Below are 15,140 nucleotides of genomic sequence, written 5' to 3'. Positions count from 1 at the left end.
GCTTTTGCAGTAGAATGATACGGTCAGAAAGCAGTGTCGTGTTAATAAAACAGAACCTGGTTTCGAAATAGAAAGCTGCCTTATTTCCCTTGGCTAGCGTAAGTGCTGTACGTTCTCTGAGGCTGTGAAGGATGTGTGACCTACCCTTTCTGGTCCAAGCAGTAATGTAATGACACATCCTATAGCATTGCTGGATTTGCCCCCAACTTTACTATGTGGCGTTAGAAGGAAGTAGGTGAACATAATCTTATTTATGTTTCAATCGAAGTCATTTAATGCTACAAAAGTTAGTAAAAAATAATTAAGTTACTAAGGCCAACATGTGGCTGAAACATATGAGAGAGGTTAGAGGGGAGTGAGCTGAGTCCCTAGGCGGAGGAAAGAGGAAAGGCCCTTGTGAAGTCCCAATGCCTGCGTGTTTTTCCTTTGGCTTCAATTCCTCGGTTCTCAGGACAAATTATGTTGAGGTATGGCATATTTTCTGCCGAAATGGAGAAAATTGTTGACTGTAATTATGTTATTTAATTGAAATTATAAGTGGTTGAGGCCACTCAGTTAAAAGCATCCGTGCTAATATATGGATAATGTTTTTAAATGAGTGGTCATGGATTGATGACATTTGAAAGGCAGGCATTTGGGGTGTGATTTTGGAAGACACAAATTATGTTCCTTAAATCATTAGTGAACTAACGAGCGTAAAGTGGCATGGTTTTTGTTTATCTGCTCTCATTAAATAGGTGCCCCTATTATCTGTGTAACTGTGTGTATTCATGTACATACATGTGTAGGTGTGTGTAATTTATATGTGTAAAATTTTATGCATATGTAAAATAGACCTTTCATAAGCATCAGTTCATAGTGCAAAAAAGCACACACAAAAAAACCCAGAATATATCAGGTATATCTCTGACCTTATATTGTGACTGAGAAATGTGATTGTTGATCACTTCCACGGAATGTTAGAGATTTAAATAGAAGCTATAGTAAAACTCCAGTAATGTGTCTTATCCCAACTTCTTTTTGAAGTAGCTGGAGATAAAACAATAGCACTGTATTTTCTACCCCCTTACTCCCCCCCCCCGCCCCCACTCCAGGAGTGAGTTCTTAATTACTAATGAATGCAATTCATTTTAATTGTTATTATAGCAACATAACATTTAAGTGTCTCCTGTTCAGTCCTTGTGCCCTGGAACAGGCGGTGTCTCCTGTCAGAGAGAGGACAGGTAGAAGGCACAGCAGGCGTCTGATTGAGCCAGTTATTCATTTGCTGAGTGTTTGTGTTTATGCAAAGGGGCCTCTTCCTGCATATTTAATCTAGAGTAAGGCAGTGGCTTTTGTTGTGTTGAGCCCACATACCTTCAGTCCTTCCTCACACTGCCGCCAGCTTGGGATCCCTGAGAGCCCGCAGGCTTCCAAGCGCCTGTAGTTTCTCCCTTACAAACTCTCAACTTTCTTCCGTTGTGTGAAAATTGCCTCTCCGGCCCCAAAGCTTTCCTTCCTCAGCATGAACGGGTAAGTGTGTGCGAAAGCCAAGGCTGATACTTTGTTTCATTTTACAAATGTTGAGAGGCTACTTTCCTGCTCTTCTGGGCGCCTCCTGCCAGCGACCTGGGTCCTGGTTCCTGGGCCGTTGTCAGTTGCTGGCTGCATTGATATAGACAAGTGCAGGTGCCTCTTAGGAACCGTGGCTGGATTTTGGACTGGCCGAGAGAGCCTCTTTGGAACCGGGGGGGGGGGGGGGGGAGAGAGAGAAAGAGAGAGAGAGGAACAGCTTTATTATTCTTTGTCCTAACAAATCCTGTTTTGTAACTGTCCTGGAGATAATGCTGCCATTGTTTGCTAAAAGCCTTCAAACAGTGTGGAAGACCGAACTGTAAGAAAGCAGTGAAACTCTGCTGCTGTATTGTCTATACCCGGGCCAGGGTCCTCCCCGAAGCTCTGTGCCGGAATAGGAAGGGTTTTCTTCAGTGGAAATCGAATCGTCTCTTCATTGATATTAATAGCACACTAGAGAGGTTGGCCATGATGCTCAGAGAGGCGGTCGGGAGGGAAGGAAATCTGATCTTGCTGGGGGTGTGTGTGGGGGGGGGGGATGACAGCCTCTTGGCCCCACCGTAGAGGAGACATCCATCCAGGCTCAGCCTGCATAATGGCATCCTGGCTTAACTGTTTGCTCTAGGAATTTTAATCTTGAGCTGTTTGTTTTACTATCTGGGGTCTTGCTATTTTTTGTTCCTGTACTGTCTTTAGAAAGCACCATATTCAGGGTCTAATCCAATCTTTTAAAAAAGTGGATTAAAAAAAAAGACTCAGAGAAATTGATGTACTGTGCACTTAGATCATTCTGGGCTATGATGGTAGGATTCTGCTTTCTTTTAGAGTGTTATAATTTCAAAAATGACTCGCCACAACTAAGAAGGATGCACCATCCAAGGAAGAGATGTCCTATGTAAAGATATTTCAGGGACCAGGAATTGTGTCCAGGGTCTAAAAGGAGTTTTCATTACCAGTTAACTGTTGCCTCTGCTTGAGTAACTCTTTTCAACAGAAGAGTGTGCTGTTCTCCCGCAGGTTGGAAACTGTGAGAATTTAAATAAAATTTCATCAACCTTATTAAAATATGTAGGGAGTTGGGTCTTCTTGGGTACAAATCAGTCTAGAGACTTCGAAGCATTTATTAACAGTGAGGCTGCTGAAGGTTTTTAATAATAAAATTACAAATACCCTATCTAATTGTAAGTATATGACTTTTATACTCGGTTTTTAAGGGGAAAAATACTTTTTTTTTATGAGGAAAAGTAACTCCGTGAGAGCACCTTCTGTGATTAGTGCTATTGTATTCTTAAATTTTGATTGATAGAGATAATAGTTTTCACTTAAAAATACAGACAGGTACTTTAACTTTCCATGACAATAGCTATTTGCATTTCTTTTATCTTTTTGTTTAACATTTGTGGGGGTTGGGATGGATTTGATTATTAACTCTTATTGCACACTAAAGGTAAATCTAAAACAAAGGCTTTGTTAGAGCTTCAAAGAGAAAACAGCAAATATTGTTTTTAGGTTTCAACATTTAAAGGCTGTTAAAGGATACCTATAAAATATTTTCACATGACCATGGCCAGGGTTTTACTTTTCTGAAAGGTAAGAGAGAGTAGTTTCTCCCAGTGAGATGGACCCATGTGGAGCTGTCGCTGGGCTGACTGCCAGCCTCCAGTAATCTCGCCGGTTCGCCTTGGCTGGGGTTGCCTATATCCTGTGGCTTAACCTTCTAGTTGTTTTAGGTTTTTCTTACTAGAATGGACCCCAAAGTTAGGTTCCATGATCTGGCGAGAGTCACAGAGGGTAAGGAGAAAGGAAACAAAGTGTTCCGCGCAGCCATAGGAGGGGACGTTGGGGCATGGTGGTTGATTTCTTTGGTAGACCCAAGTACAAGAAATGTAGCACTTGTAACCCAGCAGGCCTGGGTGGTGTCCTAGAGGCCCGAACTGTACAGCTCTAACTTTTTCTTTCTTTCCTTTTCAGTTTCCTTCTTTTGTTTTTCCTTCCCCCACCTCTTTGGCACTCCTGACATCTCTCCCTTTTTCTCCTTTTTCTTATTTCTTTTTTTCTCTTCCTTCCCTGCCCTCTTTGCTTTTTTTTTTTTTTTCCTGTAAGCCTGACTCAATATTGAAGTTATTAGAGCAGGGTGCCGGGTTGGGGGGGGGGGGATCTTTGTGGTTGATTTTGGAGTGGATTTTCTTGTCTCGAGTGCAGAAAATGAAGTGACCCTTGTACTATCATTTTCAGCTAGGCAAATTTGTGTTGATACGCTCCTGTTTTTCTAAGAAATGTTTGAAAAGACATTAAAATCCACGTGTTAGGAGTCACTGGTTAGAGACAGTAGTCTCTGGGAAATTGGCCCGTATAGACCTTCTGTTTTCTTTGATGAAGTCTATGTCCTTTGATTGGAGTATTTGGGGTGTTGGAAGTTTGAACCGTGTTCCTGGACTTTAAGAGAAAGCATTCTCTAGCCAGAGACAGGTTACTGGACTTTAAGGAAAGCATCTGCTACCTTCATTGTGGGCCAGGAGCTGGCCGTGACATCCTCGCATCCCCGATGACACTGATGGACAGTGGATTTAAGGCATCATTTGGGGGACTGAAGGTTAAGGTGAAAAACGTTGGTCATCCTTCATGGTCCCTTTGTATAATTGTATAAAATGAAACACAATGCAGAAGTCCTGATGCAAAGCATTCCCTTTAGCTGCCATGAAAGAACGCGGGGAAATACTCATAGTGTGAAAAGTAGAGAATATATTGTTCAGTTTCAGCCTTGTGAAACGAAGTCAAACCTCCATGTTTACCTGCAATTGGTTCCAACTGGGCCATGCCAGTTGGCATTATGTATTATTTATTACATGGATTAAATTAGGGGCCAAAGACACCCAAACAAAGTATGACATTGAAGCATTGTGGTAACCTAAGAGGTCTACAGAATAAAATTCTTAAGGAGTGGGGGGATGGGGGTTGGGAAGGTGGAGGAAGAGGAGAGTACCTTAAGTTTTCTAATGAATGGGTTGCTGCTGAAGATTGGTGTCTTACCCACTGTCTTTATGGTCAGCACATTGATTCAGATAAACAACACTCTTGCGAACAGCAGTGTGGAGGCCACACCAGGATCACTTGTAGTTGTTCACAGGATCTTAACTGTACAGAGAATGACATAAAGGAAAATAAGTCGTTTCTATTTACCGTATTCCTGGCTCACTTTTAAAACCTAAAACCAATAGGAAACTTCAGAAAGAGAGGAAAAAGAAAATGCAATTCAGATGGTAACGGCGTTTTAAAAGAAGAGAAGTGGGCTGGAGGGGAATATTTTTCTTTTATCTTAAAAAAAAACAGCTTTACGTAATTTTAGTTTTGATGCTTGTGCTGTGAGTAAGCATTCAGGTAAACAGTTGATATATTTGATAAATAAAAGTGATCGTTTAACAAAGAAAAAAGAAAATAGTTCTGGAAATGGAAGTTTTACACTTTGGAAGAAAAATGAACTGCAGACTGTTGTCCTAGTTGTTGATTTCTGATTCTTCTAGGCTCGTAGTGGTGCAGACTCAGGCCCCAGTTCTAATCCCTAATTTTCTTGTCTGTTATATTGACACATTTCATTTAATTTAGCATGATGGCAAACAGCTGTTGAACTATTCATCTTTTCTCTGCAATGCTAGAAAAGTACCTTTCCGATTACTTGGCTAATGTATCCTAAAAACGAAAATCGACAGAAATAAATAAATGAGTGGTCAAATGTGGATATGCATTAAAATTTATGGAACCTCAGAATGGAGGAAACCATAATTTGTATCCCACTGCCAATTTTTTTTTGTATGAGTAAAAATTAAAAGTAGCCAATTCTGTATTGCTTTAGTAATTGTACATTGGAGGGTCACTTGTATAATTTTGTTTCCCTAGGGGAAAATTACACTTGTAAAATCTATGAGGGTAAATCAGCTTATAATTTTGCTCTGTGTTCACTGACACACGGTACTGTGTAGACAGGTGCGTGGAGAAATAGCCCATTTCTTACCTGAAATCCTCCTACAGGTTTGAATACAGGGTTCAAGATAACTTTATTCAAAGTAGGCATTTTTGCAGTGTGTTTTTTTTTTTTCTTAAATTAAATTTTAATAAGGTCCGGTTGTTTGCCGGGCCTATATGATAGCAATCTCATCTGCATTGCAAAGCCTAATACTGTATAGATCTGACTGCCAAACATGCAAAAATAGATGCAACTCAATAGATTAACATGAAAATTAGTTTAGAGAGCACGCATTGGAGAACATCTCAAGGAAAAAGGAGGGAGAATGGCTGTTCTTGCCTTGAATTGAGTAGAACCTGCCAGTTCGCTTACTTTCCATTTAAGATTGCCTGAGTGATGAGATGGAAATTTCTGGGGTGTAAGATTGCTGCTGTTTCTTGTATTTAATGTGCTCTTTTCGCTTGGGAGGCCGGGGGCTGCTTTGCCAGCCTCCCCATTACCTCGAGGACCCCAACATCATTGCTCCCTGTTTTCTCACCACCAGATGCCTCGTGACAATTCTCACCAGTGGAGAAACCAATCCTGGAGTCACACATCAGCAGTGTGCCTCAAAATTTTCATTTTCAATTTGAATTGTTTTGTGTAAAAACAAAAAGGTTTGGGGCGGGTTGCAAAATAGTAATTTTAAGTCCCAGGGCTAGGGTTTTCCCCCACCCAAATGGTGAACATTTATGGTGAAAACCTCCAATTTCCTCTTACAGTAAACATGAAAATTATGATTTCACTCAGAGCCTGCATTTTTTTCCAATCTTTATGGCAAGAATCTGCATACACTTGCTTGTGGAAATGTCATAAATTGGCCTCAGATCAATTCCTCAAAGATAGTACTCACCAAAGTGCCACTTTCGTATTTTAGCCCTTGTGAAAGAAGATTTAACTCTTCTCAATAATGTTTGCCTTTCCACATTCAGGGCTGACAGCAGAGGGATAAGCAGGGATATATTCTGTATAAAATTAAAACCACTTCATTACATATTGTTCTGAAGAGTGAGCAAAAGGATATTAACATTTTAGGAAAATGGTGATCTGGTCTTAGCATCTTAAAAAAAAAAAAAATTACATGAGCATTTGGTCAGCTGATGGGGAATGAATCCTGTACCCTGTCGGTAACTTGATCTAAATTAATAAACAAATGTTTTTCTTTTCACTTGTGCCATATGTTGATCCCAGTTACATGGGCAGAAAGAGGCAGCTTGTAATGTTTCTTAAAGGATTACACACTGTTTTGCATAAGAGAGTATATGCAGATGCAGGATAAAACATGTTCCAGGCTTTCTTTGTGTTTTAGGGAGCTTGATTTCAATTGTTTATTTCATCTGACACAAACCATTTTTATTTAACTTGGTAGATCTGGTAGATATAGGCTAAGTGGAAAACACTGTGTGAACAGCTTTCACCAACCGATTAACCACCCCCCGCAAACTTGCAGATCCTGGCTCATTTTAAAAGGTCCAGGTTGGCATAAAGGCATCTTGTCTCTCAGAACTCACTCTCTTCCTAAGGGGGAAAAACCCCCACAAGCCTGTGCTTTAATGAAATCAGAGATGTCGTGGATGCTAACCAAACAGACACATTCAAGGAGCAGTCTGGTTTCCAAAAACAAAAGCCTATGAGTCACGTATTATTGCACAAGAAAATAAATTGATGGAGGACAAGATGAGAAAAAGTTCATATGCAAAATTCGCAATGTTTCACCTTGACTTTTTCCACCCATGTTATTTTTGTTGTCTGGAGGAGCTCACCGGCCTGTGCACCGGATCAGTGGTCTTGGGACTTGTTTTGATTAACTCTGAAAGTCAGTTGCCATGAAATGTGCCGGAGTTCTTTTGCATCTGTCCCTGGCAAATAGGTGGTTGCTCCTTTCTCTTGACATTCAGGTTTTGATGTTCTCTTTTGTTTTCAGGGTAAGAAGTGACCTTTTGAGGTGACTATACCTGAAGATTGCTTTCCGGAAGCCAAAAAAGGTAAACGCGATGTGATTCGTGGAATTCTGTCTAGGGCTGTGTTTACCACCTCTAGGTATATCTTAATTCACTTCTTTCCCGATCTACGTAGTTACCAAATGTCTGTGAATTTATTTATGTAAATATTATGTTATAGCATCATTTGGGAGATGTTTACAGAAAAGATTGCCCTGAAGAAATGGTCCACAGAGTGACATTTTTCTCCCAAATATGATCAAACTTCCCCTTTGTTGAAGCTGATTTTGTTGTTGTTGTTGTCGTTGTTGTTGTTGACTTGGTGAACCCAAACTTTGACAGGAATATTCACATCACAAAAGCTGTGATTCATAAAAATTCACTTGCTCCAAACGAGAGTAGCCCATGTCCGTGTTCTGTGCTGAAGTGGTGTCATCCAATTGATGTTCATCTGGCGGCTTTATAATCACCTTCTTTCAGAAATTAATAGTCATAGCACCATAGCAACACGGCACATTGATAGAACTGCAGAGCGGTGTGGGCCACATCCCTGTGATGTCAGTACTAGGCTGCCTTGTTCTCTTGACCTTGCTTGAAAATCAAATGAGTATTTGATTTTAAAATTAGAAGTTTTCAGAGCGACTAATGTAGCTTGATGAATTAAAGCTAAATTAAATTTTCTCAAACTCACTTTTGGGAGGGGGAACAAAAAAGCACTCTGTTTAAAATGGTTCTGGATGCTACATTATTTTCTCGATTCCCAAAGTCTCTCTCTCATGCTCATCTCACACAAGTTAATCTTGCAGGCCGTTTTAATGGCCGATGTTTCTCTTGTAGAATCTTCATTTTATTTTTGAATTTTGGCCAATGATAGCTCCATTCGATTTAGTAGATTTGTGTCTGTTTTAAAACAGGTTACTTGAGGGCCTGGTTGCACAAAGGCTTCACTCAGATATTACTAAATTAAGTTTATGAATTTGTAGGACACAGACTTCTTATTCTTCAGTTGAACCTGTTTTGGGTTTTTTTTTTCTTCTTTTTGAATCTTTACAATGTGAAGATTTTTAGATTACTTTTGTGTTTCATCTTACTGAGCATTTTGAGGTTCCAGAACGTATTTTACAGGTATGGATTTATTTTTCTAGTTGCGTTCTTCTGGCACACTTGATCTGAGGTCAGAAATCCAACTTGCCCCATTTCACCATCTTTGTTGTCTAAATTAAATCTTTGTGAGAAGCCTCAGATTGTCCTCTGCAGAGGACAGCTCCTTTTATATGCTCCAGCGCGAAAAGGGTTGATCCCAAGCAGTTTTGGGGCTCATCAAGTCAGGGCGGGACTTTTGACAAAGCTCTTCCCCTTGCTGACGCTCAGTGGTCCAATATTAAAAATGAAGACTTTGTTAATTTCAGGGATCTGCAAACTTTGCATGTCAAGGGCCATACGAATTATTTTCTGTTGGCGGGCCATTCCTTCCTTGCCATGAATTATTTTCTGTTGGCGCGCCGTCCCTTCCTTGCCACGAATTATTTTCTGTTCCTGGGCCATTCCTTCTCTGCCACAGCTGCTCAGCTAGGCAGCAAGTTTGTCTCCCGGTGTCTCTGAGCCCTGCAGAATCTCAGTCCAAGATGTTCCTCATGCAGAACTGTGCCAGGTGTTTTAACTCATCTCGTGCCTTTAGCAAAGATTTCTGGCAAAGCTAAAAACTGATTAAACAAAGCTGAATATATGGTCGAAGAGATGAAATATTCACCTTGAGAATTGCGTTACCCCACAGCCTCAAATACGGGCATCCTAAGTGGGTTTTCATTGTTTTCTCTGGAGTCACCTGTAAGCATGAATTATTTTCCCTGTGACTTGATGTCTTTATAATGGCCTATGCTAACACCCATGACTTGAAAATGTGCACGTTTGAATTTGTGCATTGCGATTTGTTTCCAATTCTGTGATACTGTTCAAAGTTTAAAATATCGTGAGTCAGGGGCAAGTTTGGGGAGAAAGAAAAGTTTCTAGGAATTTTTCATTAGTGTTGACTAAGGGAGATAGTCCATGGGGACAAAAATTTGTTTCTGTATAATTAATATCAAGGACATGTGATATACTGCAAATAAGGAATGCATTGTCAAATGTCAGGAGCAGTGAAAAATTTTGTCCTTCTGATGGCTCTTGTCATGACACAATGGAAGCTGATTAACAAATTCATAAAACTTTTAAACGTGACTGCTAGGAAGCTCACAGTAAGAGTTTTTGCTCAATGTCTCTAGTTTTTTTTTTCACATTCCACTTTTTTTTTTAATTTTTTTTCAACGTTTATTTATTTTTGGGACAGAGAGAGACAGAGCATGAACGGGGGAGGGGCAGAGAGAGAGGGAGACACAGAATCGGAAACAGGCTCCAGGCTCTGAGCCATCAGCCCAGAGCCCGACGCGGGGCTCGAACTCACGGACCGCAAGATCGTGACCTGGCTGAAGTCGGACGCTTAACCGACTGCGCCACCCAGGCGCCCCCCACATTTTTGTTATTGATATCTTTTTATATAAACTTCATATCTCCTACCCCCAGTTAACATTGTGTTATTTAATTTGTTTTTCTTTTATAATATCAATTCTTTTCTTTGACCCTCATTTCAAATTTTATTTTCCTTTAGACATCAGTTAAGGTGCATAGACCTAAATAATAAATCACCTGTATTTTTACCTTTTAACGAGCTCAAAGATCCTTAAAAAATGAATCCTTATATATTTCGATCTCTTCTATATGAAGAAAAAAAAGTTTGTTCAACTGTAAAATCTAAAAAAGATCTGTAAAATGGTTGGAATGGCTAGTGTTTCTCCCCAGGGAATAACTCTTAAACAGAGAAGATCATGCTATCCAGTGATGATCGAGAAACCAGCACCATCTCCAACTCATCAAGAAGAGGTAGATTCAGATGCCAGGAGCTTCTCAGTAAATGCCATGCCCGCATTTGAAATCTGGGAATCATTAACAGTCAGCATAGATGCAAATAAATATGTCTACATTGGCACTATGGGAAAAACTAGTTATGTGCATAAAAGTGGCCAGGCATATTCAGAAAAACAGATGAAGCCATTTTTCAAATTTAGATTCAAAGGTCTGACGAGTCATAAGTAACAGTTATCTTACTTGCTAGCGATGTGACAGTTTTCTTCCAAGTGGATCTGAGCACTTTACAAAATGGGTTTGGTTGCCAGCATTCTTGAAAGGTGGGTGGCAATCATTATAATCCCCACTTTACAAACCGGGAAGGTGGTTCCATAGATGATTAGTAAGTTACCCACGGTCATGTAGATTTTCAAGACTGGAGGGGCGCCTGGGTGGCTCAGTCGTTGGAGAGTCCGACTTTGGCTCAGGTCATGGGTTCGCAGTCCGTGAGTTCGAGCCCTACGTCGGGCTCTGCACTGACATCTCGGAGTCTGGAGCCTGCTTCTGATTCTCTGCCTCCCTCTCTCTCAGTCCCGCCCCTGTTCGTGCTCTGTCTCTCTATCAAAAATAAATAAACATTAAAAAAAATTTTTTTTTTTTAAAAGAATGTCAAGACTGGACCTAAAGAGGCATCTTGCTAAGGTCACAATTCTATTGATGTCATTTTATCATGGCAGCCTTAGTTTGGTGACTTAATAAAGGTTTATATGTCATTTTCTCTCTGCTGTCCCCCAATGTTGGCATTTTACCTACATGCATTTTTGCTTAAAATTCAAATCCAGTTTGTAAAATTCATCTTCTTGTAGCAGTTCTCAGTGGCATTAGGAGTGGATGATAATCATCAAGACCATAAAGATTACAATTAACTGGTTATTTTTAAGGATTTTAGACATCTTCAAGCTTCACATTTATGTATTGGTTACCTTTTTTTAAATTTTTTTTAAGTTTATTTATTTTGAGAGAGAGAGAGAGAGAGTGAGTGGGGAAGGGGCAGAGAGAGAGGGAGAGAGAGAATCCCAAACAGGCTCTTCGCTGTCAGTGCAGAGCCTGACGTGGGACTCATTCACATGAGCCGTCAGATCATGACCTGAGCCAAATCAAGAGCTGGGTATTTAACTGACTCAGCCACACAGGTACCCCTTTAATTTCTTTTTTACAGCCAACTTATTTGTGAAAAAGAAACAATCTAAAAGCTAGTATCATCATTTCTACCCCCAGTTTGAGCTCTTTTTTGTTGGCTCAGGGAGTGTAAAGCATCCTTATAGACTCTACTCATTGTGTCTTGCATATTGTAAATTATATCTTGTTTGCAAATAAAGGTAAAAATGACTATTCAGCTACTTAAAATATATCCATTAGTTCTTTTGAAAGTGTGTATTTATTTGTGTATTTAAATATTTAGTGGTAGTAAATTCAAAGTTAAATCACTTTCAAAATGACCACTTGATAGAATTCAGCATTTGAATTATGTGATTATTAATTCATCAACTTGTTAATGAAGACATAACAACTTGATGTGTCTTCATTGAGCCACCAGATGACCACACTAGCTGAATCACTAGTTTATTCTGTTCAGTTAAACATTGAAGTCCTTCCCGCTCCCCCCTTCTCTTCACATATCCATGCTTGCATTGTAACAGGGTAAAGACTAGCCTGGTACAACATGGAGACCCCAACATACAGTGGCTTAAATAAAATAGAAGTTTACTTTTTTCTTATGTAAGACTTTGGCCAGTCTAGCTTGACTGACAGGTTCTTTCTTCTGCTCTCCTACCTTGGGATTTTGTTATTATTCACATGGGTAAAGCATAGTGGAGAAGTCCAAGGCAAGCTATCGTCTCTGATGCAAATGAGTTAAAAATTGCACACATCACATCTATTGACCTTTAATTGGTAAGATTATAGTTACATGGTCTTAAGAAGCTCCATTGGCTGCTGGGAAGTATCTATACCAAGGTGTCCAGAGCATGAGAGAATTGGAGAATAGATTTAAGGGGACATTTCGAACACAACAACTTGACTGATTGAATTGGCCCAATGCAATGATTTCTTTCTTTCTTCCATTCATTCATTTATTCATTCATTCATACAAAAGTACATACTGCATACATGCATAAATTCCTACTGTAGATATTTACTGATGATTATGATGATGGTAAATATTTACTGATGATTGCTAAGATCATAGCAGTACATAAGAAGGACATGGTCTTATGGGTGCCAGGTGACTTTTTTGGTTAAACGTTTGGCTCTTGATTTCGGCTCAGGTCATGATCTCACGGTTTGTGGGATCAAGTTCCACATGGGGCTCCGTGCTGACAGCATGGAGCCTACTTGGGATTCTCTCTGTCCCCCTCTCTCTGCCCCTCCCCTGCTTGCACTCTCTCTCTCTCTCTCTCTCTCTCTCCCTCCCTCTCAAAATAAATAAATAAACATAAAAAAAAACAGACATAGTCTCTGTTGTCATTGTTTATATTATAGAGGGGAAGACAGTTATTATGAATGATGGTGATGAGCAGTGTTAGGAAGGGCAAATATTGGTTGCTGTGAGAAAGCAGTCTCTAAAGTGGGAGACCAAGGTATCAGGGATTTATGTATTTTAGCCTTATATGGAAGCTTTGTTAGGTTAACTTGGTTTTCTTGTATCTGTCACGCCAACGTTGTTATGAACGTTATCAGGCATGTTAATTTTGTTAATAGCTTTATTGAATTATAATTCATAGGCAATACACTTGTCCCATTTATTTATTTTTTTAATTTTTTGTTAATGTTTATTTATTTTTGAGACAGGGAGAGACAGAGCATGAACGGGGGAGGGTCAGAGAGAGGGAGACACAGAATCCGAAACAGGCTCCAGGCTCTGAGCTGTCAGCACAGAGCCCGACGCGGGGCTCAAACTCACAGACCGTGAGATCATGACCTGAGCCGAAGTCGGACGCTTAACCGACTGAGCCACCCAGGCGCCCCAACACTTGTCCCATTTAAAGAGCACCATTCATTGGTTTTTAGTTTATTCCCAGGGTCTGCAACCATCATCACAATCTAGTTTCAGAATAATTTCAGCACCCCAGAAAGGGACCCTGTAACCATTAGCAGTGACTCCCCACAGCTCAGCACCTGACAATGAATCTACTTTCTGTCTGTATAGGGTGGCCTATTTGGGACATTTCCCATAAATGGAATCATACAATATGTGGCCTTTTGGGAGTGACTTTGTTCCCTTAGTATAGTGTTTTCAAAGTTCAACCCAAGCATTTAAATTTGTAACTCTCTTAACAACCTTAGAGTTGTTCGAGGTCTGACTCTTAACCCCAACAAAATGATGACCTGAAATACTCTCGCAGGGGATGGAATTGGGGGGAAAAGTACTGTTCTCATGTTGTTTATATTTTCATAGAACTGACTTGGCCTCCCAACAGTTAAACTTCAAAATTTAAATGTTTGCATTTTAAGTTAGCTGTTTTTAAACATTGTTAACCATAATGCTAAACCAAGTTACTCTGTAAACAAGAGCTGTTTCTCTTGAATGTTAGATTCAAAGAAAAAATTTTCTTAAATATTGATTTCCAGAGAAATATGCTCAATAGAGTTCGTCTTCAAGCGGGAGTCACTTGTTGAAATGTCCATCAAGGCGTATTTAGTAATAAAGACAGTCTGTGCAGCATTTATCACCTAGCCATATTTTTGCGCTGTGAACAAAAATACAAAACCAACTACCAAATGGTCTTATTCATCTTTTTAAAATGATGTTTTTGTTCTTCCATCTGCCAAGGGCACCAATATCGCAGCTGCTCACCTTGAGCATCTTAGGAAGAGATTCTCAGTTTAGGTGACAACCTAACAGCTTAACAGAGATAGAGGGAGTATTGCCTTTCTTTGGTAATTCAAAAGCCTCAGGAAGAAATTTGAAGCTTAACTGTACAAAAACTAAACCCTGTTTAAGGGAGCAGATCGGTGTTAACCTTGACTGTATTAGTACTACCCCCTCGTGTGTAGTAATATCCAGAACCTTAAAGGGGCAAATGTTCTATTGATGGTAGGATCCTTAGTTTGAGTCCATTTTGCAAGTTGACATTCTGTCCAGGGCTGAGTTCGGATTTGAAGTTTGTGGTATATTTTTAAAAGACTCCTCGTGGGGCGCCTGGGTGGCTCAATCAGTTGAGCGTCCGACTTCAGCTCAGGTCACGATCTCACGGTCCGTGAGTTCGAGCCCCGCGTCAGGCTCTGGGCTGATGGCTCAGAGCCTGGAGCCTGCTTCCAATTCTGTGTCTCCCTCTCTCTCTGCCCCTCCCCCATTCATGCTCTGTCTCAAAAATAAATAAATGTTAAAAAAAAATTAAAAAAAAAAAAGACTCCTCGTGAGTGGTAGTTCACATTTGAAAAATGAAGATCAGTCGTTTAACCTTGTACTTCTCTGTCCTCGATCTGAACCGTTGTATTTCCATAGCCTTTGCGTGGGGGGTGGGGAGGGGGGGAAATGAAAAACTTGAAATCTTTCTGTTCTTTTCAAATGTACTCTTTGAGAAGTGGGAAAATCATGCAGATATCCCCTTGAATATTGTATATTAGCGCGTATGTACTATATAATTATAGGTCATTAGATATTTTGTCAATTAGCTGACAGTGCAGTGAGCTATTTAAAATTACCTTTTAAGAAAACAGTCTTGCGTGGTTGGATGGACGGTGATGATTTCGGTCTGTGGATT

The 15,140-nt window shown here is 40.0% G+C and overlaps 1 protein-coding gene across 1 annotated transcript in view; it reads left to right on the top strand.

The window, feature by feature from the left end:
• The window catches only part of FOXP1 (forkhead box P1), a 507,364-nt gene that overhangs the window by 167,390 nt on the left and 324,834 nt on the right, over nucleotides 1-15,140 (top strand). Inside the window, exon 3 of the mRNA XM_045493547.1 lies at nucleotides 7,479-7,539. The gene's annotated coding sequence lies outside the window, so the exon portion shown is untranslated. The remainder of the gene's footprint in view (nucleotides 1-7,478; nucleotides 7,540-15,140) is intronic.

Source organism: Leopardus geoffroyi, chromosome A2, assembly GCF_018350155.1.
Source record: "Leopardus geoffroyi isolate Oge1 chromosome A2, O.geoffroyi_Oge1_pat1.0, whole genome shotgun sequence".
Lineage (NCBI taxonomy): Eukaryota > Metazoa > Chordata > Mammalia > Carnivora > Felidae > Leopardus > Leopardus geoffroyi.
Note: the sequence above shows the minus strand (reverse complement) of the source record. Positions and strands in the feature narration are given on the sequence as shown.